Consider the following 21540-nt stretch of genomic DNA (forward strand, 5'->3'; position numbering starts at 1 on the left):
CCAGTGTGCGTCTTGGAAGAGTGTTGCCATCGTATACGCTAAAAGCTGATTGGCTCCGCCATCTTTTGCTCAGATTTCCGGATTAATTTGGAAGGGGTAAACAGATGATCAGTTGTTTATTTTTCGTTTACTCTGGTTTAACCTCACTTAACTAGATAGATCGAGAAATATTAAATTACTATTACTATTATTCAGGTTGAAAAATGCCTTCTTCTAAGGTAAAAGGTTGCGAAGTCGATTGGGGAAAAATAATGTGAAAATGAATTCTTTCCCAAAAGAATCTGAACGACGGAAAGTGTGGATTAAAAATATAGGGTTAAAACAAGATCCAAACAAATATGCTGTTGTTTGTGAAGTAAGTTCTTCAAGTAAAATTAATTGAGTATTTGCATTTGATGCATTCTCTTTATAATATTTATATCATTAAAAAATATTGTATTCAATATTTGAAGGTTTAGGAACACTACTTCTGACATGTGGAAAAAAGTTGGAAAAAAAGACAAGATGGTAGCAGAAAATTAAAATGCAATGCTGTACCAACAATATTTAGAGAAGAAAGCGAAAGTATTTAATTATTTATATTGGTTTTTTGTTTATTCACCAATTTAACACCTATAGATATTTGTATAACAAGAGAGCGAAGTGCACCTTTTCCTCCCAAGAATAAAGCTTACTAGTTTACTACAGTAATCATTCAAGGGAGGAAAAGGCACTTCTCCCATGTTATACATTTTTCCACCTCCCTCAAATAAGTCATTTTTCCATTTTTAAAATATTTATATAACTGTTGATTGAATACATGAATCATAATTGAATACAGGAATTTGTGTATTCAATCAACAATAGAACTAACAAAATTTATTAGAGAACTAAAACTAACAAGTAGGTACAGTATAACTATCAAATTATTAATGAAATATTTTTAAATCAAAATAACAATTTACTGTTTTTACCATTTTGCAACATCTATAAATAAAATTTAAAATGTATGGATACTTACCTAATAGAAAATAGAGTAATAGTATAGGGTGTCAATAAGTTATTTCATCTATGCTATGACATAGTATGACGTCAACATCACTTTTACTTTTACTCCCTAGGGATTAAAAGTACTTTGTTTCCCTAGGGAGAAAAAATATGACTATGCTCCCTACAATGAGGCCAGGAAATGTATACTTTGGATAGAGGTAGGTGGGAAAATCTGTTTTATTCAGTTATTGTGATTTGTTTCTTAGACAATCGGTTTGTTCTAGCACGAGTTTCAAACGGTCTGAAACCATTAGCGAATAGTGGACCAGCGCGAGTAGAGGGGATAGCACTCGTAACTGTATTATGTTCTCTCACTGACCAACTGTTTGCTGACTAGTTCGACTGTTTGCTAGAACAAACCTATTATTCAAACAAAATGTCCTCTACGTCAGACTGATCAGAATTTTAAAAATGTGTCATATCAATCAAATCAAAAAATTTAAAAAATTGTTCCTGTAACCATTTTTAGTGGAAATAATAACAGTACTTATATTGGATCAGAGAGCCACCCAATTCATTGTTAAAGTATGATAAACTAAAAGTTAAACAATTAGGCATGCACTTCATATTATATTTAATGAAATATAACCCACTGGTACTCATAAAAACTTGACGGCAAGCAAATTCAACAAATTTTTCCTCATTTATTAGTTTTTCACTACCGTTAAGTTTGGAAACAAGCGCTGTTGCCAAATAAAAACATATACAGTCGGAAAAATGAAAGAATACCCATGAACGATCACATCAATCACATATTTTGTATTTGCTGTTTTTTTTTCATAAATAATAAATGAGAGAGATAGATTATTAATAATCTGATAATCTGAATAATATGTGATTGATGTGATCGTTCATGGGTATTCTTTCATTTTTTCGACGGTATGTATTTACCACAGCAACTACAGGTGACACTGTTTCTCTTTGTCTTTAAGAGTGTGAAACAAAGATAACTACAGTGGGAAAAATAAAGAATACCCATGAACGATCACATCGATCACTTATTTTGTGTTTCCTATCTTTTTCTATAACAAACGTTTATTATTTATAGAAAAAGACAACAAACATAAATTAAGTGATTGATGTGATCGTTCATGGATATTCTTTCATTTTTCCAACTGTATCTGTAATATACGCTGAGCTCGTAGGTAGAGGGGATAATTAAAAAATCGCGAGAGCCAGTAGTGACAAGTCTGTAAACCTTTACTGGAAATTTGACATAAATGTCAAAGTGAATAATTTAAAATTGAAATTAAAAACATTAATTAGAAAAAATATTAGTTGGTCAAAGCTGTGGTATATATTTTTATCTTAAGTATACTTACGGTTTAAATACTGAATTAAGTTTTTTTAATATTATGTAATATCTAATTATAATTAGATATAAATCATCTAAGCGCCATCTACACGATAATTGTGAATGTATCTGAAGTAAGAAATTAATATTTCATTAAGAGAACGTTAAAACAGTTAGTAAAATTTTTAAAAAATCGAATACAATCTAATTACTTTTTTGCGTTGTAAATATTAAGCGATAAAATTAAATAATAAATTTAAAAATTACTGGTGAAAGTTGAATTAGTAATCCGCTAGGAGCGACACCAGCGAAGCTCAGAGCGTATAAGTGGGTGCGTTTGGACGACCATAGCGGCTGACTGTCAGCAGAAATCGGCTGAGTGGTTGTATCCAGCTGTGATAGGGAAAGCTTAGTAAATCTCTCAGCGGCTGACTTCCAGCGGTGACGTCTGACAGCTACTGCTGGCTCAGCTGTCCAGCCGCTGTGGTCATCCGAACGCACCCAGTGTCAGTCATGTTTTCCTATAGTATAGAAGGCTTAGATAGAAGGTTATGTAAGATTTTTGTTTGTTTATTTTTTCTTCTTCTTTTGTGGCCTTTGGAAGCTGTGCCCATTTAGCCAGCAACATTTTTTAAAATTAATGCCTAACTAAACCTAAATGCTAAACCTACCATACAAGAAAACCATTACGAACCTAAACGACCAATCAAGGATACGGAAGGGAAAGTAAAGTTATTTAAAAAATAAACCATTGTTAAAATATAAACTAAATAAATAAAATATAAATTGAAAACAATAATTTGACATTATAAATGTAACCTCCAATATTATGACAGACGTCAGTTACCATGACATCATATATTATACTCGTCACTAATTCTAGCCAATGAAATGCTTGCTGTAATAGGAATGGCATATCAAAAAAATCTGACTATTCTCTATATATTTTTTCAAATTTAGAATATGGCAACAAGGGGAAAGTTATGTGCATTCCTCATTGTTTGACTTTTCCTATATCTTTAGTATCAGGTCATCGTACAATACAAATACTTCCTGCAATGATTGGAAGTAATGCAGAACAAGAATTGAATTTGGAATCGCCGAGAAAAAGGATTGGTGTACAAAATAAGAAAGTATATAAAGGACAACAAACATCTTCCATAAGCGATCAAAATTGTATAACTGAAATTCAGGAAATAGATTCTGCTCCACCTTTAGGTATAAAAAATATTTTGACATTTTTTGTATTTAATACACAATTTAATTTACCATCTGATCATGAAGCTATAAGTAAATGGTGTGAATGTTGAACACATGAGGGAGAAGCTGCCATGTGGCAACTCTCCTGTATAATATATTTTATATTAGTTCACATAAATAGTTAATTTATTAAGTCTGTTGGCCATGGTTTCTTCAGTCACCTTTCAAATCCAGGAGGGGTATTTAGCAGTCTTGATTCGTTACTTGGATGATCCGTTGTCCATCAAGGAAGTTTCTTGTGATTATTCTAATTTCTTCCTCTACCAAGGATGTGGCAGAGTTATCTTGTATAGGGTTTTGTTCAAGTGTAAACACTTTTTTGCGCCAGTCCAGAGCTGTCTGCCAGCGCTGTCTTGAATAGAAAGGTGGTCTATTTTTCATGCCACTGGCATTCCAGTGAGACTGGCACCAGTTTCTGGATACATGTAAACGTTACTTTATTTTATGTAAATATTATTTTCATTCTAGAATCAAAGGGAGACTCTTTTAACAGGTAAATGACGCTATCATTCTTTTTGTTCTAGAAAAACTGTAAATAGTATTTAAGGCAACGATTGTGAATGAGTGAGAAGTCTAATAAAGCCACGACGAGATACTGTATTAGAGCGTACGATTTGGAGGTATTTTTGATTAGATACATTTTGTAAAGTACAATATAAATTAGATTTGATAATGTGTAGTATTTCCTAATAAATTAAATACTATTAAGTGTTTATTGTTCTTGTAAGTTAGTGTGGTAAATAAATAATATAAAGTAAGTCTGTGTATTTAAATTAATATAAGTGTTCTTATTTAAAAATAAATAAAGTCAATTCAAAATAAATATTAATGCCTAAAAATCAAATTAGTAAAGTCGCTCACATGTCACTAGCAAAGAAACTTGTCAGCTTTTTGTTTCCGGTTGATTTGGACAGGTTAAGAATTTAAAGTGGTAACACTACATGTTAAATCAATCATTTTAAATTGTTTACAGTTTTACTTACAGTAGGAGAGATGTAACATACTTTTGTTTACCAGTATGCAAAAATTAAAAAATCTTTCATAGATATTGATTCACCACTCAAGAACTAACAAATTGTGAAGAGCACAAATATGCCTGTACTTCGTTATCTGTCCAGGACCGATATCAATTGATTGTCACAATATTGTATAGGTATAGAATAATTCATTTTATTACAATTAACAGTTTTTAGGTTTCCATACTTCTAAAGGAAAAACGGACCCTTATAGGCTCGCTATATACTTTACTATGGCCAAAAAGCGGTAGTGAGAAAAGAAGACATAACATCAGAAGAAACAGAAATGACAAAAAAAAAGGTGTTCGACAAGGGTGTATACTTTCACCAATATTATTTAATATATAGGTACTCGGAAGACATATTAAGTAAGACAATGGATGAAATAAACATAGGCATTAGAATTAATGGCATGATCATAAATAACCTGAGATACGCTGATGATACAGTTCTTTTAGCCGAATCACATGAAAACCTACAGATACTGCTTACTTAATAAAGTGACCGCAGTAAGTGGAGAATATGGACTATCGCTTAACATAAGCTTTATTCCAGCAATGCTAAACCTACAAAAATTTTATCTGTCTCTTCCACATTAACCAAGAAGAGGTGTTGAAATTTCTGATACATTTCCAGTGGATACATTACCAGCTATTCGTGATGAATAATGAGTAATACAGACTTAAAAATTCATACAGACCTAGCAGTCATTACTTAGCTTTTGATTAAAATTGACAAATCTAAACGCACAAGTGGTCTATTACTTTTCTGTCCAAAAAACGTTTATATGTTTTTTGTCATTTTGAATTAAACACCTATAAGTTCGTTTATGCTTTATGTTTCTAGCTTGATTCTATTTTTGAAGTTATTAGGTGCGATTGGGAAAAATGTTGTGAGTTTTTTATAAAACTAACAGTATGCACTATTGTGCACACAGACAATATAAAGTTAGTTACTAAATCTTTCAAGTTACGTATCAGTGGAAATAAAGTGTGAACAAAATATATTGGTGTTTTTAGTAAATATATGTTTTATAATTTTTTAATTTGTGCTATTCTTTTAATGAAATTTTTTGGAAAGTAGTAAGTATTAAAATTTAATTTAATATTTAAATAAATTACAAATAACTGTTTGTTTTGAATCTATTTATTTCCTTGAAATAGTTGAAATCATATATACAGTAGACGCTCTCTTAACCGACCATGACGGGAGCTGCCCATAGGTCGGATAATCAAAAAGTTGGTTAAACCGAAAATCTTTAAAACCACCCTCAGAAAGACATTACATATGTAACTCTATTAAAAATATAAATATTTTATGATCTATAAACAAAAAAGTAGTATGTACATATAGTCCATCCGCTATAACTTTTCCCATGGGTCACGATTCATTTTCAAACAAATTAAGTCAAAATATAAAGTGAAACGAATGTCGATGTGTATATACATATGTAATTAACAATATCACTCACAAGACAAATTATGAAACTTGTATGACCTCTAATCTAAAAATAGTATCATCCAAAAAGGTGTAAGGTCGGTCGGTTAAGAGGCTGTCTACTGTAAGTATAACTTACATACATAAAAGTACACACACTATTTTTTAATCCATGTTTAAACACTGGTTATGTCACTAGTATTAAAAGAGGCACCTAAACACATTTTGCAAATTATCACAAAAGCTAATCTTGTAAGTAACAGACCAGTTTAGCTCCAGCATCCTCATCTGATCTTCCCCCTTTTCTAGCAACAGTTTATGCCTGGGAGAATCCACCTGCAGAATAACTGATAAATGCTTATACTTTTCATTAACAATAACCATACTAACTCCTTCCACGCTATGTGTTCTGCTTTACTATTTTGACCAGCTTCTTATCTTATTCCCAGTATCTTCCACACATCCGAACCTAAATGACTTAAACTCATACTCTCACCTTTTCTATAGAATTATCACAATACCGTTTTAGCTTTTTAAGAAGCAAATGATATTTTTACACAATCAGTGTGAAACCAATTATTGCAAGCCCCACTGCAGCCCATCCATAATGAGACCAGAATTTTGTTTACAATGATTTGGTTCAGATTCATTTAGTTTCTGTTCTGTTATGAATTAACGTCTTTTTTCTCCGAATCAATATTGCACTATATATAGGCACTTCAGACTTTCTCAAAACAAGCAGTTCTAATAAAAGAACAACATTAATTTAATCAAAACATAATTTTGCATTTTTTCATTTTTTGCAATGTTTCTATATAACCTCAATCTTCTTTTTACAACTGACAGTTATGTAAAATTTATATTTTTGTGTGCGACTAGGGCAACCAGTGATCACTGAGGGCGGCCATATTTTGCTCTGGTTTCCGGGCTTGGCTACACTCTCCCTGTGCCCGTATTCTTGAATTTCAGGGAGTAGAAATGGTAAGAGAAAGTGACGTAAAAGTAGGCGTGGCTCCCTAAAACCGAAAATGCTGTATTCTTGAAAAAAATTCTCTTAATCTTTGAGAGAAATGTCACTCCCTGAGGGAGTAATAATTTCTACTGGTAGTATGTAAGAGAAATTGAAAATGGGAGTGAAAATAACAATACATAACCTTAGAAAAGCAGAGAGAACTGAGAGAAGTCTCAAAACCGTCTGTTTATTTCTATCTGCTTTCTTCAATATCCATGTGTCCATGTTTGGGATGCATAATATTATGTAGCTGTTGTTCATATTTTCATATTCATAGCTGTTTTTGTGATAGTAAGTCTTCTATGCATCTCTCTGTTACATAATAAAATCTTTTCTGCCTGAAATATCTCAGCTGATCCAGTTGTATGGAACTCTGGTTTTTAATTACAATTTAGAGAGGTTTTTTTATTGAGAGGGAATGTCAGATCTTGTCATTTTACACTGAAACTTATCCTTTAATCCACATGTAGATGTTATAATGTAACTTCCATATGCAGATTTATGGATGTTTCTATCTATCTCCATATCTATAGAATAATGTCTTATTAGATATCTATACAAAGATATTTCAAAGAGTAACAAGTTGAATTATAGTGGTTTCGAGGCAAATGTTGGGAAGTGCTTCAATAAACCAATATTTACGAATTGCAAATGGTAATAACTCTATAATAACGTTCAGTGAAGATGTCGCACATATATTTTGTCATAAAATGGTAATTATTTTAGTTCCAAAGTGTAACAATTCGAGTTGTTTCATTTTGTAACTGATTTTTTTCCTAAACGTTTTATTTTCTCAGTTGCAAACAGATTTCTAAATTTTACTCTTCAGAGTTGGCTTTGAACGTTAAAAAATTCAAAGACTGAATGTCCATGGACAGATTATGAAAGAAATTAATATTTTCACAAGAAGGCATAATATATATTCTTTTCCTATAATGGAATCTCATTACTACTTAGCTCGCACACAGAGAATATATTTACAGGGGGGCTTGAACTTATCTGAAATGTATCGGTTTTATCTAAAGCAGTGCACAGAAAATAATAATTGTCAGTCTATTAAAAAGCATTTATATGGAAATACATATTTTTAATACTGAGTACAATATTTAAATTTTTTCGGCCAAAAAAATGCATGTTCTTTCTGTGAATATTTTAAAGATCTATCCAATGAAGAGAATCTGAAAAAACAGGAAAGCTTTAATCCTCACATTAATGAAAGAACCAAGGTCAATTAGAAAAGAAAACAATTTAAAACTGTCTTCTTCGTCAAAACTCTAGTATGTTGTTTTGACTTGATAGCAGTTCAGGTTATTCCAAACAGAGACAGAAGTGATTTTTTTATAAAAGAGGGCTTGCCTGTTACAATTACACAATTTACGATATACATAATAAACAAAGATATTACTTTTTATGGCATGAAGGGTAGCTTCTAGGGGTGTTAACAAAATAGGTGGTTGTTTACTAGAAATATTTGAGGCATCATGTTACAGTAAAACGTCATATTTTATTTTATTTAATCAGTTAAGCCCATTTGTACCTTTCAGTGTTGGGCTCAGAAACATCATATTTTACTCAGATAATTGCACTGGGCAAAATAAAAATAAGTTTATATATGCCCTTTAATCAGACATTGTCTTAAATACACATATTGAAAGCATTACTCGTAAGTTCTTTGTGGTAGAACACATCCAAAACTAGGGCGATACAATGGCTCTTATAGAATGTGAAAAATAAAATGCTCTGAAAGGAGGACCACTGTATGTGCCTTCACAACTAACACCTATAATAAATTTGGCAAAGAAAACTGGAAAAGCCTATATTACTATTATCTTTCGAGATTTCATGAATATTAAAGCTTTAGTTAAAAACACAGCTAACTACACCAAAAATATCAGTGAGGAAACAATGAAATGGAATGATGTACATATTGTTAAAGTAGAAAAATTAGCCCACTTTACAATTTTATACAAAAAAATATTTTTTTAGGAGTTCTAAAGTACAAATGTTAACCGGAGAACAAGAGGATAGCGAGCAAATATTGATATCAGACTTCTCATACATGCTAATCAGTTATAACAGAGAATATATTATACTCTCCATTTATATTCGTTGAACGTTTGTATTCTTTGGTTTAATCAAATGTAAGTGGGTGTACAGATATTCCTGCCCTCACAATATTCTTTTTTATACATACAAAAGTGTATAATCTCTCATTTTTTTGTTTTAGCATAGTGTATAGTATATCATGTGGCCAAGTTATAATCATATTTTTTGTGCTACTAAAATCATTTGTATTATTTTATCCTGCTGTATAACAAAATGATTTTAAACTAAATATGAATTTAATTTGTTGGTTACTACAAAGTTAGGTAGGTTATAGTTTTTGTATATCTAAAAAACGACAACCAATAGACACACCGAATAACATACAAAACATGTAACGTTAGTGAGAACACGAGAAATCTTTGTCAACGTTGTGTATATACAAAAAGAGAAAATAAAGGCCCCATTAATGTTGAGTTTAAGAAACCTCAACAAAGAAATAAAATAAAGGTGCAAAGCTGGTAAACGCCACAATCAAAACAACTAGCCAAGAGTTGTATTTATGGTTGTATTTAGGAAAATACTCTACACTCTTCAGAAAAACTGTTTCTTTTTTGATTGTCGAAGTCCGAAGTCGAAAAATTAAAAATCATGTAAACAAAAGCAAATGATCAGGTTGACAGTTGATGGTATGTCATTTGCCAATATTTAACTTTTGTGATTGGTTCAAATTTTCAACAACAATCCGGCAACACTGTTCGCAGTTTCTCTCATTCCTTTCTACTCCCTCGATTCAAGAATACAGCTTTTTAAAATCGAGAGAAATTATGAAGGAGTAGAAAAGCGAGCTAGTGTAGTAGGGAGTAAAATTTTCTCTCGATTCAAGAATAAGCACACTGGACGCACTCTGGGGTAAACAGATGATGAGATGAGTTGTTTATTTTTCGTTTACTCTAGTTTAACCTCACTTAACTAGATAGATCGAGAAATATTAAATTACTATTACTATTATTCAGGTTGAAAAATGCCTTCTTCTAAGGTAAAAGGTTGCGAAGTCGATAGGGGAAAAATAATGTGAAAATGAATTATTTCCCAAAAGAATCTGAACGACGGTAAGTGTGGATTAAAAATATAGGGTTAAAACAAGATCCAAACAAATATGCTGTTGTTTGTGAAGTAAGTCTGTTTTAGACTATAACATAAAATGATATAAGAAAATGGTATACTAAATTTTGTCACAATGTAAGACAGAAAACAAAATCTGTTAACAGAAAATGTTATACAAAATAGAACATGTCCTATTTGATACCAATTATTAGTACACAGGCATGCGCAGTTAGGTTAGTTTCGTTTACTGTCACATTGGTTTTTTTAAGGTTACCTTTTCTTTTAAGAAATGTTTGCAATGAATGCAGCAGATAATAATAGAGTTTTCTTATCCATCATTTAATATATCTGTGTAATATAAAATATCAAAGAAAAAACTAGCTAGGTTAAATGTTGAGAAAAATGAGGTTAAGGCATTATTAAAAGAAAAGAAAGAAGAAGAACATCAAGGTTAACAGTACATGAACCACCATAAAAATATAAAAAAGTACTTTTTTAGCATGTAATGCGCAGAATCACATAACATATTCTAATATGAAAATGTGACAATGTAATACACAAAACTTCTTCTATTAATATTGTATACAATAATTTCATGTAAATTTTTGATATACCATTTTCTGTTAACAAAAAAAGGTATAGTCTAAAACAGACTTAAGTTCTTCAAGTAAAATTAATTGAGTATTTGCATTTGATGCATTCTCTTTATAATATTTATATCATTAAAAAATATTGTATTCAATTTTTGAATGTTTAGGAACACTACTTCTGACATGTGGAAAAAAGTTGGCAAGATGGCAGCAGAAAATTAAAATGCAATGCTGTACCAACAATATTTAGAGAAGAAAGCGAAAGTATTTAATTATTTATATTGGTTTTTTGTTTATTCACCAATTTAACACCTATAGATATTTGTATAACAAGAGAGCGAAGTGCACCTTTTCCTCCCAAGAATAAAGTGTACTAGTTTACTACAGTAATCATTCAAGGGAGGAAAAGGCACTTCTCCCATGTTATACATTTTTCCACCTCCCTCAAATAAGTCATTTTTCCATTTTTAAAATATTTATATAACTGTTGATTGAATACATGAATCATAATTAAATACAGGAATTTATGTATTCAATCAACAATAGAACTAACAAAATTTATTAGAGAACTAAAACTAACAAGTAGGTACAGTATAACTATCAAATTATTAATGAAAAATTTTTAAATCAAAATAACAATTTACTGTTTTTACCATTTTGCAACATCTATAAATAAAATTTAAAATGTATGGATACTTACCTAATACAAAATAGAGTAACAGTATAGGGTGTTAATAAGTTATTTCATCTATGCTATGACATAGTATGACGTCAACATCACTTACTTTTACTCCCTAGGGATTAAAAGTACTTTGTTTCCCTAGGGAGAAAAAATATGACTATGCTCCCTACAATGAGGCCAGGAAATGTATACTTTGGATAGAGGTAGGTGGGAAAATCTGTTTTATTCAGTTATTGTGATTTGTTTCTTACAATCAGTTTGTTCTAGCACGAGTTTCAAACGGTCTGAAACCATTAGCGAATAGTGGACCAGCACGAGTAGAGGGGATAGCACTCGTAACTGTATTATGTTCTCTCACTGACCAACTGTTTGCTGACTAGTTCGACTGTTTGCTAGAACAAACCTATTATTCAAACAAAATGTCCTCTACGTCAGACTGATCAGAATTTTAAAAATGTGTCATATCAATCAAATCAAAAAATTTAAAAAATTGTTCCTGTAACCATTTTTAGTGGAAATAATAACAGTACTTATATTGGATCAGAGAGCCACCCAATTCATTGTTAAAGTATGATAAACTAAAAGTTAAACAATTAGGCATGCACTTCATATTATATTTAATGAAATATAACCCACTGGTACTCGTACAAACTTGACGGCAAGCAAATTCAACAATTTTTTCCTCATTTATTAGTTTTTCACTACCGTTAAGTTTGGAAACAAGCGCTGTTGCCAAATAAAAACATATACAGTCGGAAAAATGAAAGAATACCCATGAACGATCACATCAATCACATATTTTGTATTTGCTGTTTTTTTTTCATAAATAATAAATGAGAGAGATAGATTATTAATAATCTGAATAATATGTGATTGATGTGATCGTTCATGGGTATTCTTTCATTTTTTCGACGGTATGTATTTACCACAGCAACTACAGGTGACACTGTTTCTCTTTGTCTTTAAGAGTGTGAAACAAAGATAACTACAGTGGGAAAAATAAAGAATACCCATGAACGATCACATCGATCACTTATTTTGTGTTTCCTATCTTTTTCTATAACAAACGTTTATTATTATTAGAAAAAGACAACAAACATAAATTAAGTGATTGATGTGATCGTTCATGGGTATAGGGCTTTTCATTCACAGTCATTTGTTTCGAGCTTCTGTAATGTGTCACATAATATTAATATATCTACATCATACATTATTGATATAACCAATGATACAAACCAAAGACGTATGACGTAGATATATTAATATTGTGTGACACATGACAGAAGCTCGAAACAAATGACAATCGATGAAAAGCCCTATTCTTTCATTTTTCCAACTGTATCTGTAATATACGCTGAGCTCATAGGTAGAGGGGATAATTAAAAAATCGCGAGAGCCAGTAGTGACAAGTCTGTAAACCTTTACTGGAAATTTGACATAAATGTCAAAGTGAATAATTTAAAATTGAAATTAAAAACATTAATTAGAAAAAATATTAGTTGGTCAAAGCTGTGGTATATATTTTTATCTTAAGTATACTTACGGTTTAAATACTGAATTAAGTTTTTTTAATATTTTGTAATATCTAATTATAATTAGATATAAATCATCTAAGCGCCATCTACACGATAATTGTGAATGTATCTGAAGTAAGAAATTAATATTTCATTAAGAGAATGTTAAAACAGTTAGCAAAATTTTTAAAAAATCGATTACAATTTAATTACTTTTTTGCGTTGTAAATATTAAGCGATAAAATTAAATAATAAATTTAAAAATTACTGGTGAAAGTTGAATTAGTAATCCGCTAGGAGCGACACCAGCGAAGTTCAGAGCGTATAAGTGGGTGTGTTTGGACGACCATAGCGGATGACTGTCAGCAGAAATCGGCTGAGTGGTTGTATCCAGCTGTGATAGGGAAAGCTTAGTAAATCTCTCAGCGGCTGACTTCCAGCGGTGACGTCTGACAGCTACTGCTGGCTCAGCTGTCCAGCCGCTGTGGTCATCCGAACGCACCCAGTGTCAGTCATGTTTTCCTATTCGCCATGAGCCGATGGGTAGAGGGGATTTGACAGCTTTCGCCAGCGCTGTTAGTGGCAGTTTTGTGCATTTATCTGATAAATTCAAATGGCGCGCCATGGGTAGAGGAGAGGGGATTTGACGGTTTTCACCAGCGCTGTTAGTGCAGCGTTGCCACATTTAGTAGATTTCTACTTTTTTGGTAGATTTTTGATATATTTTAAAAAATTCTAGTAGGCAATATTTATTAGTAGATTTTTGGTATATTTCAACATTTTCTTATGACTAAAATAAAATTTGCTTTTTAATAGTATTTACCCCATTTCTAAATTAATTTTTAGACATTTTGTCACAATTTCCCAATGTCATTACCGAAAATAAGATTCAGTGGTGGGATTCTGTGTACAATTGCTAACACCGCCGACCGCTTTCTATCAATGTCAATATATTTGAATTTTTAGTTTTAATTCAAATATTTTCTTGTTTTAAAGGGCCGGTTGTTCGAACGCTAATCAAAAATGATCATTATCAAATATTTAATTACTTTCACAACTGTCAATGTCAACTTTGATTGGGTTGCTGAAAACAATTTTATTGATTACAATTATGAAACTAATTAATCAATTATGTTAATAATTGTTATGTTAATTGATTAACTAATCTCATAATTATAATAAATTATGTTTTCAGCAACCCAACCAAAGTTGACATTGACAGTTGTGACAGTAATTAAATATTTGATAGTGATCAGTGTTGATTAGCGTTCGAACAACCGGCCCTTTAAGTGTCACTTCAGCATCAACTAGCAAAACTAGAAAATAATTCAATTAAAGCTAAAAATTCAAATATTTTCACGACAATTGACATCGATAGAAAGCGAAGTGCAGATATCTACAGTGCACGGAATCTAGCCCCAGGACGTAGAAGATGAATATTAAACAGAAATGAATTAAACTGGATTCTGGTGTAACAAACTTGCAGATTTCAAGTAGCAGTGCAATCAGTACCTATTTCAGGTGTTATTGAAGAGTTCTGGTATTCGGTGAGCCTGATGTTAGAAGCTAACGATGGAAAACTAAAATATAATATATATTAGGTACATTCCATGTCAAATCACTCAGGCAAAAAATTTTGGATCTCCGATTTGTCTGAAAATTGGTATATAGCTTCTGCGGGACGTAAAAATAAGATAATTAAGGTCAAAAAATCTTCTTCTTCTTTTTTTCTCAAAATCGTATTTTATGCGATTTCACAGTGATTTGGTGTTTATTTAAACAAATTTGCATTTTCTGTCGTAAAGTATCAATGAAAAACATAATATTTTAATAGAAAGGACTCAAAAATGTCATCATATGGCATTATAACAAGTTATTTTGAATCAAAACAAGTTTTTGATCAAATTTTATAGTGTAAAAAAATGTTAAAATACCGTTTTTTACATTTTCCTCCATTCCCAAAATACATCATCATTGATTTGTCTGAAAATTTGCCCACCGATAGCCAAAAGATAGGACTCTAAGTGGTTAGAAGGATTTGAATTATATTCCAATACCAAAAAAGTTACATGCAGTAATATCAGACTCAACAGTATATATTAGTCCAGTCGGGATAGCATTTGACCTTGAATGCCGAGCTGCCCAAAATTTTATTTTTCGGATCTTTAGGGGAGTCAATAGTAGCCTAAATTTAAAATCACGAATTAATTCCTCCGTTACGTTTGCCGCCATCTTGATTTTAAAGGAGAACCTGTTTTGCTCAATATCTCCGCCATTTTGAACTTTTCGACAAAAATGGTAGGAACTGAAATTGTTCCAAATAAATCATATTTACAATTATTACAATTTCTTTCTAACAATTTTTGTCGTGAAGTCGATATTTTTGAGTTAATTGTACTTACAGTAGATGCCTATATTTTTGACTATAATACTGCATGTAACTTTTTTCGTATTGTAATATATAATTCAAATCCTTTTCACCACTTAAAGTCCTATGTTTTGTCTATATGTGGGCAAATTTTCAGCCAAATCGATTTTGATGTATTTTGGGAATCGAGAAAAATGTAAAAAACGGTATTTTAACGTTTTCTACACTATAAAATTTGATCAAAAGCTTGTTTTGAATCAAAGTAACTTGTTATAATGACATTTTTGAGTCCCTTCTATTAAAATATTTTTTTTCCATTGATACTTTACAATAGAAAATGCAAATTTGTCTAAATAAACACCAAATCACTGTAAAATCGCATAAAATAACATTTTGAGAAACAAACGAAGAAGAAGATTTTTTGACCTTAAATATCTTATTTTTACGTCCCGAAGAAGCTATATACCAATTTTCAGACAAATCGGAGGTCCAAAATTTTTTTTGCTCCAAAATTGAGTGATTTGAAATGGAATGACCCATTATAATATATATTATATAATATATATTATAATTATAATATATGTAACTTTGCAAAACAACAAATGTTGTGTTTGCGTGTTTCTAAATGCGAAATAATTGTTTGAAGAATGTGATCCAGACATGCAGATGTTAAAATCAGTTGATGACAAAATATTATATACAAATATTAAATATGAAACTGATAAAAATTAATTATAGTTGGTCATTTTGTTCCCCAGTTAAAATATAAAAAAGTTTGGTTTTTGTTTACAAACAGTCATATTAATTTCTAGTTAAACTCCCTCTGTGGCTCAGTGGAAAGCGCTCCTACCTTTGGATCGAAAGGTCCGAATGGTCGTGAGTTCGAATCTCACCAGGGTAGAGAATTTTTCGTTTATTATAAATTAATAAATGAAAATAGTTTCTATCCTTGTGGGATCGGTACCCACCGGAGGGACCGCAGACGTTCGGATACAATTAGCGTCTCTGCAGAGACAATGACATCGACTTTGCAAAGTAACAAGACACTTACTCAATACACACACTACACATAACACTAGCTACCTAATTGGTAAAATCCACTGTACTATCACCATGCCAATGCCCATTAGTTGTCTAGGCATTAGCTAAATAAAAAAAATTTCTAGTTAGTCAGCTGTTATTTTTATTATAAAAAGTCCTAAATTATATACAAATATATTAATAAAGTTTTATAGTATATTTTAGTTTTTGATAAGTAAATTTTAGTAAGCTAAACTTACAGTAGATTTTCGAAATAAAATGTGGCAACGCTGTGTTAGTGGCAGTTGGCCTTGGCAGTTTTGTTTTGTGCATTTGATAAACTTCACAAACTGAAATGGCGGATAATATGGATTTTTCAAAAAACTTATACAGTCGAACCCGCTTATTAGAATAGCCTTCGTGCCAAACAAAAATATTCCTATAACCGGGATATTCTAATAACCGATCAGTGGTGGCTAGCAGAAATAAATGTACCGAATATACGTCATAATAGTACAACACACTTTGTACATGTACATACTGTATGTACATGTACATAATATATATTATGTATGTACATGTACATACATACGTTATGTACATATATTATGTATATGGTTTTATTTCTTTTTATGTCAATAATACACTACCTAGCGTAATTATTACTTATTTTATTAAAACACCAAACTACATTATCTGTGCATGCATACCGACACAAATAAGTATGAAATGTATGCAATATGTAGATATAGGTAATATATTTTCCTATTAACATACATACAACAGACTTACTTTTTTTCTGGAAAAATACTCGGTAATACTATTTATTGTTTTGTTACATAAGGTATTAGTCACTTGTTGCTCTAAAATATAATAAATAAAAAATTGACATTGGTTTTAACCTGCATAAAATAATTCCTTACATATTAGAAAGCGGTTATTTGTATAGGGATTTTTATATTTACAAGGGATTATTTATGACTTGTTTCTGACCAACTGTTTCTAAAAATCTTTTAACAGACAGTGACGAACGTGGGTGGTAGGTGAGTAATAAGAATATTTTTACACAATTGAAAAAGTAGGTACCTATTCATGATCGGTAAATATTTGGCGGAAGGTAGAATTGGTACCCATAATAAAGTAAGTAATAAAATATATTATCGACATGTCCTATAAACCAGAAAACATATAAATTTGTGGGAAATTGTACGTAAAAAGTTTTTGGTAACTTAGAATTATTAGATAAAGCGGGCTTCTTTTACTAACAAGTATTCCTATAAGCAGTTTAATTTATTAAGGAGTAAATGGAAATCTTCCGGGATCTCAAAATTCTATTCCTTAAACCGGGAAATTCCTATAAGCGGTACTCTAATAAGCGGGTTCGACTGTATATTAAATATTAAAATTATAATGAATAAAATAAAAAAACATAATTAATTTTACTATTAATTCTGTGTATTCGTTTAGTAATCAGGTTACAATAATATTTCAGTTCATAATTTGTGTCTTTCTAGATAAGTATCTATTTTTCTCGTTTTGCATATTTCACATACATAAATTTTATCAGAAAAGTATAAGTTTCAAACCGCGAGATAGCGCTACCGTCGAAACTCACAGCCAATAGTATAGAAGGCTTAGATAGAAGGTTATGTAAGATTTTTGTTTGTTTATTTTTTCTTCTTCTTTTGTGGCCTTTGGAAGCTGTGCCCATTTAGCCAGCAACATTTCTTAAAATTAATGCCTAACTAAACCTACCATACAAGAAAACCATTACGAACCTAAACGACCAATCAAGGATACGGAAGGGAAAGTAAAGTTATTTAAAAAATAAACCGTTGTTAAAATATAAACTAAACAAATCAAATATAAATTGAAAACAATAATTTGACATTATAAATGTAACCTCCAATATTATGACAGACGTCAGTTACCATGACATCATATATTATACTCGTCACCAATTCTAGCCAATGAAATGCTTGCTGTAATAGGAATGGCATATCAAAAAAATCTGACTATTCTCTATATATTTTTTCAAATTTAGAATATGGCAACAAGGGGAAAGTTATGTGCATTCCTCATTGTTTGACTTTTCCTATATCTTTAGTATCAGGTCATCATACAATACAAATACTTCCTGCAATGATTGGAAGTAATGCAGAACAAGAATTGAATTTGTAATCGCCGAGAAAAAGGATTGGTGTACAAAATAAGAAAGTATATAAAGGACAACAAACATCTTCCATAAGCAATCAAAATTGTATAACTGAAATTCAGGAAATAGATTCAGCTCCACCTTTAGGTATAAAAAATATTTTGACGTTTTTTTTATTTAATACACAATTTAATTTACCATCTGATCATGAAGCTATAAGTAAATGGTGTGAATGTTGAACACATGAGGTAGAAGCTGCCATGTGGCAACTCTCCTGTATAATATATTTTATATTAGTTCACATAAATAGTTAATTTATTAAGTCTGTTGGCCATGGTTTCTTCAGTCACCGTTCAAATCCAGGAGGGGTATTTAGCAGTCTTGATTCGTTACTTGGATGATCCGTTGTCCATCAAGGAAGTTTCTTGTGATTATTCTAATTTCTTCCTCTACCAAGGATGTGGCAGAGTCATCTTGTATAGGGTTTTGTTCAAGTGTAAACACTTTTTTGCGCCAGTCCAGAGCTGTCTGCCAGCGCTGTCTTGAATAGAAAGGTGGTCTATTTTTCATGCCACTGGCATTCCAGTGAGACTGGCACCAGTTTCTGGATACATGTAAACGTTACTTTATTTTATGTAAATATTATTTTCATTCTAGAATCAAAGGGAGACTCTTTTAACAGGTAAATGACGCTATCATTCTTTTTGTTCTAGAAAAACTGTAAATAGTATTTAAGGCAACGATTGTGAATGAGTGAGAAGTCTAATAAAGCCATGACGAGATACTGTATCAGAGCGTACGATTTGGAGGTATTTTTGATTAGATAAATTTTGTAAAGTACAATATAAATTAGATTTGATAATGTGTAGTATTTCCTAATAAATTAAATACTATTAAGTGTTTATTGTTCGTGTAAGTTAGTGTGGTAAATAAATAATATGAAGTAAGTCTGTGTATTTAAATTAATATAAGTGTTCTTATTTAAAAATAAATAAAGTCAATTCAAAATAAATATTAGTCCCTAAAAATCAAATTAGTAAAGTCGCTCACATGTCACTAGCAAAGAAACTTGTCAGCTTTTTGTTTCCGGTTGATTTGGACAGGTTAAGAATTTAAAGTGGTAACACTACATGTTAAATCAATCATTTTAAATTGTTTACAGTTTTACTTACAGTAGGAGATTTAACATACTTTTGTTTACCAGTATGCAAAAATTAAAAATCTTTCATAGATATTGATTCACCACTCAAGAACTAACAAATTGTGAAGAGCACAAATATGCCTGTACTTCGTTATCTGTCCAGGGCCGATATCAATTGATTGATTAATTAACAGTTTTTAGGTTTCCATACTTCTAAAGGAAAAACGGACCCTTATAGGCTCACTATATACTTATACTATGGCCAAAAAGCGGTAGTGAGAATAGAAGACATAACATCAGAAGAAATAGAAATGAAAAAAAAAAGGTGTTCGACAAGGGTGTATACGTTCACCAATATTATTTAATATATAGGTACTTGGAAGACATATTAAGTAAGACAATGGATGAAATAAACATAGGCATTAGAATTAATGGCATGATCATAAATAACCTGAGATACGCTGATGATACAGTTCTTTTAGCCGAATCACATGAAAACCTACAGATACTGCTTACTTAATAAAGTGACCGCAGTAAGTGGAGAATATGGACTATCACTTAACATAAGCTTTATTCCAGCAATGTTCCATTAATTTTATCTGTCTCTTCCACATTAACCAAGAAGAGGTGTTGAAATTTCTGATACACCAGCTATTCGTGATGAATAATGAGTAATACAGACTTAAAAATTCATACAGACCTAGCAGTCATTACTTAGCTTTTGATTAAAATTGACAAATCTAAACGCACAAGTGGTCTATTACTTTTCTGTCCAAAAAACGTTTATATGTTTTTTGTCATTTTGAATTAAACACCTATAAGTTCGTTTATGCTTTATGTTTCTAGCTTGATTCTATTTTTGAAGTTATTAGGTGCGATTGGGAAAAATGTTGTGAGTTTTTTATAAAACTAACAGTATGCACTATTGTGCACACAGACAATATAAAGTTAGTTGCTAAATCTTTCAAGTTACGTATCGGTGGAAATAAAGTGTGAACAAAATATATTGGTGTTTTTAGTAAAAATATGTTTTATAATTTTTTAATTTGTGCTATTCTTTTAATGAAATTTTTTGGAAAGTAGTAAGTATTAAAATTTAATTTAATATTTAAATAAATTACAAATAAACTGTTTGTTTTGAATCTATTTATTTCCTTGAAATAGTTGAAATCATATATACAGTAGACGCTCTCTTAACCAACCATGACGGGAGCTGCCCATAGGTCGGATAATCAAAAAGTTGGTTAAACCGAAAATCTTTAAAACCACCCTCAGAAAGACATTACATATGTAACTCTATTAAAAATATATATATTTTATGATCTATAAACAAAAAAGTAGTATGTACATATAGTCCGTCAGCTATAACTTTTCCCATGGGTCACAATTCATTTTCAAACAAATTAAGTCAAAATATAAAGTGAAACGAATGTTGATGTGTATATACATATGTAATTAACAATATCACTCACAAGACAAATTATGAAACTTGTATGACCTCTAATCTAAAAATAGTATCATCCAAAAAGGTGTAGGGTCGGTCGGTTAAGAGGGCGTCTACTGTAAGTATAACTTACATACATAAAAGTACACACACTATTTTTTAATCCATGTTTAAACACTGGTTATGTCACTAGTATTAAAAGAGGCACCTAAACACATTTTGCAAATTAGCACAAAAACTAATCTTGTAAGTAACAGACCAGTTTAGCTCCAGCATCCTCATCTGATCTTCCCCCTTTTCTAGCAACAGTTTATGCCTGGGAGAATCCACCTGCAGAATAACTGATAAATGCTATACTTTTCATTAACAATAACCATACTAACTCCTTCCACGCTATGTATTCTGCTTTACTATTTTGACCAGCTTCT

At 31.0% G+C, this 21540-nt stretch overlaps 2 long non-coding RNA genes across 2 annotated transcripts; one reads left to right on the plus strand and one right to left on the minus strand.

Moving 5' to 3' along the window:
- Positions 1–5729: 5729 nt before the first annotated feature.
- On the minus strand, positions 5730–21302 carry LOC126889943 (uncharacterized). The gene is made up of 2 exons (XR_007700231.1): positions 21167–21302; positions 5730–6096 (listed from the first exon to the last, which is right to left on the minus strand). It is a non-coding gene; the product is annotated as an uncharacterized LOC126889943 (long non-coding RNA).
- On the plus strand, positions 10206–12339 carry LOC126889948 (uncharacterized). Its single transcript, XR_007700233.1, has 2 exons — positions 10206–10267; positions 10956–12339. It is a non-coding gene; the product is annotated as an uncharacterized LOC126889948 (long non-coding RNA).
- Positions 21303–21540: the final 238 nt, after the last annotated feature.

Source organism: Diabrotica virgifera, chromosome 1, assembly GCF_917563875.1.
Source record: "Diabrotica virgifera virgifera chromosome 1, PGI_DIABVI_V3a".
NCBI lineage: Eukaryota > Metazoa > Arthropoda > Insecta > Coleoptera > Chrysomelidae > Diabrotica > Diabrotica virgifera.